The sequence below is a fragment of the Carassius auratus genome, unplaced genomic scaffold (assembly GCF_003368295.1).
Source record: "Carassius auratus strain Wakin unplaced genomic scaffold, ASM336829v1 scaf_tig00216085, whole genome shotgun sequence".
NCBI lineage: Eukaryota > Metazoa > Chordata > Actinopteri > Cypriniformes > Cyprinidae > Carassius > Carassius auratus.
Window position 1 is genome coordinate 89,232 of NW_020528400.1, and position 6,000 is coordinate 95,231.

The following is a 6,000-nucleotide window of genomic DNA, read 5'->3' on the forward strand; positions in this document are numbered from 1 at the left end:
AAATACCAATCAAAGTTCATAAACAGTAGTATTTTGTTAATATATTGATATGAAATCGATGGATGAGTTGGATTGCTTTTAGCAATCTAATAATTGGTAATCGTCTAGCTTTAAAGGTAAACATGTTTTAGGTCAACAGACAAGTTACAGAGGTGGATAGAGTAACACAAACTTAAGTAAAATGCAAGTAATTGTGTGAATGATTAGTTGAAGCTATAGACTTAATAATTACTTGAGTAAAAGGAAAAGGTATGCAATGGGAAATTAACAAGTTTATAATTAGTGTTCATGTCGTTTTTATACATATATAAGCAACTGTTTTTAGATTAGTGATTGACGAGAAAATCTTTACACGTGTAACGTTACTCGTACCTGCAATTGAACATTTGAGCATAGTATACAGGATGTTTGGCTTCTGTTTTAAAATTCTAAAGTATTTCTGTGTTTTCACTTATCGGCAAAGAATTGATTCAAATGAATCGATTCAAACGAATCGACCCAAAAAAAACATTATTTAAAGGTGCTGTAGGGAACTTTTGTAAAAAAAAAATATTTTTTACATATTTATTAAACCTGTCATTATGTCCTGACAGTAGAATATGAGACAGATAATCTGTGAAAAAAATCAAGCTCCTCTGGCTCCTCCCAGTGGTCCTATTGCCATTTGCAGAAACTCCATCGCTCCCGGTAAAAAATAACCAATCAGAGCTGCGGTCCGTAACTTTGTTTGTGTTCAAAATGTAGAAAAATGTACATAATAAGCGAGTACACCATGAATCCATTTTCCAAACCGTGTTTTTGGCTTGTCCTGAATCACTAGGGTGCACCTATAATAAGTGTTTATATTCTGACTATTTTAGATTGCTTCGGGGGTACCGCGGCGGAGTAACTCAGTACCTTTGTGATTCTTCATAGACATAAACAGAGAGAAGTAGTTCTGGCTACGATGTTCTTCCGCAAGACGCAAGCAGTTCTGTTTATTAACCGCTAGAGCGTCAAAAGTTCCCTACCGCAGCTTTAATGCCTTTAAATGCAAAAGAATATTAAATAAGAGATGTGCTGCAAAGAAAACACTTTTATGCAAGTTTTTAAAGTGGATGCTAAAAAATGTTTTTACAAATTTCTTAATACCATTAATCCATATACTTTGTTAACTGTGTATTAACTTTTTTGCGGACGTTTGTTGGTGCAGTGGACATGCAGAGTGGAAGTGTAAATTCTGTGTTTATTCTGTGAAAAGAGAGCTCTGCTATTAAAGCATTATTGGATTAAACATGGAAGCTAAACAAGAATCAATCAAATTTCTTGCCTTCACACAGACGGTTTGTGTTCTTTTAAATCATTCAATGTTCTAAAAGTGCATTTAACAAGAAATCACTCTGAAAACGCAACACAAACGAGTGGATCAAACCAACACCTTTGATATTTCATTGTCCTCTCTGTGAATTTAAAGAACCCTGCACAGAATCCTTGTTTTTCTGCCATTTGCGTCAACATCTGAAAATTAATTAAATGGTTCAGTGCCCATACAAAGACAGCGATTTTGAAATTTTGTTCCCCTTTACGTAGATTATTGCTGAGTTCAACCGAATCACAAGCAAAAACCTCAAGCAAGAATTCTTCTCAGCCCTTGATAAACATTCTTCTCGTTTTCTGGAAGTTTTCGAATCAAAGAAAGGCACAGCTGAAAAAAAGTATGCAGTGTTTTTTTTTTTTTTTTAACAATAGTGCAATCCATTTTGTCAAGTTTAAAGTGATCTGTTTTCACTGTTGATCTTGATGTTTTATGTATTATTTGTTAGAACATCACTGATGTCACTGCTCGACGGACAGCAGTTCTCTGTGGTCTTGCTGTCCTTCTTGGGGAAGACACTACAGACTTCTTCAAAACATGCTTTGTAAGTATTCTTCTAATTTAATATCTGTAAAAAGTGCTACAAGAAAGATGTCCCAATTTTTTTGTCAGCATTACGTCTATTTAAGATTTTATATAAAGTACATAGAAGATAAATTTAAGTGCAAGTAAAATATACTTTGTTTTCCATAACATTTGATCAAATAAATCTTAAAATGTGGATGAAACTGTCTTCAAACTATAAAAGTCTCATACAGAATAGTGTCTTGAATTTTTTCAATCTAATTTCAATCCAACTACTCAGCGCAAAAAGGTCTCTCTATATAGCTATTCCTTACCAATGTCCCGTGACAGTTTTAGCAGCATCCGTTCTGCACCCTATCACATTGCTATTAAAAGTTAAAATGATGCTTTTGCTGAAAAGGTCCAAATTATCACTGACAATTTCCACTGAAGCCCTGTTACAAATTTAAATGTTACTTCAAGAACTAGTAACAGCACCTTGGGAACATGCACTTGTTTGCGTTTGCAATATAAGAATGTATTTTAATATTGCTTTTCTTTCTTAGGTCTGTGATATAGTTGAACCTCAAGTATCGATAGGAATTCTCACTGTGATGCCAGAGGACAGCCCAATGTCTCCACAAGGTTTGCCATTGGAGGTCACTGATACAGGCATCATTTTGGAGGGTCTTATAGCAATGGATGGACTTGAGAATATTCCACAAGATGTGTTTGTTAGTAATAACAAAGATTTAGTCTTGTGTCTATTGTTGCATTTTGGGTGTTATATCTACAGTAGGTTGATGGGTGACAAATCCCTATACCCACAAAAAAAAATGTTTTGTTTTAATCAGTTATCTGTGTGTATAGAGTAACACAAATGCTTTATTGTAGGGTTGAATTATTGGTTGTTTTAATCACTCACTATCAACCCTTTTTGTTTTAAACATGCTTTAAAGAAGCAATTTTTGTACACAGTTACAATAAAATGAATGTTGTGACAACATAGTTTTTGCTTAACTCGTTTTTGTTAGTTTTGCTTACTTAAAAATGTGAGGCAATCGGTTTCCTTATATTTACAAATAAAGTGAACACTAATAATAAGTTACCTCAACTAATGCTTTTGAGTCACCAGTACTTAATTTTACTTGATAATTAAGTTTACAAATACTATTTAGTTTTGCCAACTTAAAATTAATACTATAAAAAAAATTGCTAATTTAACATCAAATTAAGTAGCCTATATAAAATTGCAAAATAAATCTATATATCAGTACTTTTAAAGTACTTAAAAAAAAAAAAAACTACGTTTGTACTTTCACTCAAGTAAAATTTAAAAAGGAGTGCTTTTACTGGAGTAATATTTTATTATACTTATCTGTACTTTTACTCAAGTACTTGATTTGTGTACTTCGTCCACCACTGCAGAATACAACACACTGAATACTGCACAGTTCTTGAATATTTTCTACAATGGCACTGCAAGCTGAAACCATTTGTGTTTGCTTTTACATTATCATGTATCCATGCAACTATGTGTCAAAATAAGTCCAAACTGACTACAGTGTCAGCATTAAAATATCACATGTCTATCACAAGTCTATTATGTTGATGTTTTTAACAGCCTCTTTAGGCTGAATATTTACAACTGTAGATCCTGCAGCAACATATTATGTCACATATTATGTGACACCAGTTTCAGGAAAGCAGCACACCCCAGACCAGAAGTTGTGTTGGAGCTGGCCTGACCTCACCTTACCTGCCTCCACCAGGAACCTTTTTTCACTTGTTTGTTCATTCATTCATTAATTCATTCAATTATCTTCTTATTTTTTTTTATTTAATTTTATCTTAATTTTATATCTACCACTGAGTGTGGCGTTTTCTCAGATTGATATATAAGTAAAATCTCCACATCCTATACTGTTTCTGTTCTCATATACAATCAAGTAAAAACAAGTGTCATGACAACATTATTATTTAGCATATTTTGCAACTTCTGTCATTTCCTTCAGAAAATACAAATCTAGGTGCTCTCACTTACACACATGTATGCTCACCTTCAGTAAAGGCTTTGTGCAGACAGCTGAGTTTCCATGGGACAATGCTACCTCTTCCCTCAAAATCTGCTCGAGGTGGAGTGTAGTTATAGTGCAGATAAGCTACAGGATCAAAACCCTGGTAATATGCCTCCATAGAAGCCACCGTCTTTAACTTTTCTAGCTTTATCCTTTGTATTTCTCTGTCTCTCTCCATTCCCACTCCTTTGAATCACTGTGCCTGTTATGTTTTTGCTGAAGACCATATTTATACTTGTGTATAAATGAGATTTAATGGTTATTTGGTACTTTTTTCAATGTGCAATGTCTGTGCTACGTCTCCTTATTGCTAGTCTTATCTTTATGAAGATAAAAGTGTTTTGCCTACCTGAGAGCACTCAGACCTCCTGTCTTGACTTTAGGCACTGATGATATCTGAGTAAACTTGTTTTTCAAATGTTATTTAACTGAACAAAGGGTCTATTTAGGTGGAAAAACACATACACACAGACACATGCTTGTTTGTTTTATTAAATTAGTGAGGGCATCTTTAGACTTCCATTGTTTTTATATCAGGTTAATGATATTTTCTATGGCCTAACCTGACTCATACATCTTATAGCAGAGGCGATTATAGAATTTAATCATCAGGGGGGCGAAGCCCTGAGTGTGAATGTGTAGCAAGTAGGGGTGGCATGGTTCGCTGAAAAAAAACCCAGTACCGTTCGGTTCACCACACACTGTTCGGTACTCGCTGGGACCGCGGTTCAACTTAAATCCAAAGCATCTGTAATATTGTTTGCTATAATAGCAGTTTATATATGTTTCTGTAGATGGATGTGCATTCTGGGTTCCCAGACACAACAACAATAGCGATGAGAAAAAAAAAAACACCTGGACAAACCATTCACTCTTGATCAATGTGAACGACTTATGCTGGAATATGAGCAGTTATTTATTCTGTCATCATCCGGGTGCTGAAAGCGCGCGCGCACAGACGAGTGCATGCGCTCCCTTACGAAAAATAACCATGGTTTTATTATAGTAAAACTGTAGTAACCCATGTTTTTTTGTCGTGTTGACCACCATTTGTACAACCACAGATTTACTACAAATACCATGGTTAAACTATGGTTAATATAGCAAAACCGTGGTTATTTTGTGGTTACCATGGTTTAACTATAGTAACCATGGTTTTTTGGTTTTATCCCAGATAGCAAATGACTTGTGGCCCAGTTCTGGCCCACATCTCCCATATTCTTCTGGCCCACATACCGCGCGGAATGACGGCGATGACTCAACCTGAGTCTGGCTGACATATGTCAGCCACAACTGAACCAGATCTGGGCCACATCTCATAAATGGTGTGGGTGACATCTGGGCCAGTTCTGGCCCAGTTTTGTCTGACAGAAGTCAGCCACAACTCTACCAGATCCATGCCGCATCTCACAAATGGCATGGGCGACACCTGGCCCAGATGTCAACCACGCCATTTCTGAGATGTGGCCCAGATCCGTCCCAGTTGTGGCTGACTTCTGGGTTAGATATGGCCCATATTTACCCTTTCTAGACTTTGTGTCTAGAAAGGGTAAATATGGATATGTAATTCATACAGAATAAAGAAAACACTCATGTAGTCTAAAATGCTTTATTAAAATATAAAAATTAAACAAATAAATATACATACATGAATACAACTGCATGTATAGATATAAAACAAATACATTTACATTATTACAAAATAAAAAATACAGATACATATCTATAAATATAGTTAAATACACATTAACATTACATTTACATTTAGCAGACACTTTTATCCAAAGCAACTTACAAATGAGGACAATGGAGGCAATCAAAATCAACAAAAGAGCAATGATATACAGGTGCTGGTCATATAATTAGAATATCATCAAAAAGTAGATTTATTTCACTAATTCCATTCAAAAAGTGAAACTTGTATATTATATTTATTCATTACACACAGACTGATATATTTCAAATGTTTATTTATTTTAATTTTGACGTTTATAACTGACAGCTAAGGAAAATCCCAAATTCAGACGCGGCAGAGAGGAGTGAGTATGAGAAACATTCAGATAC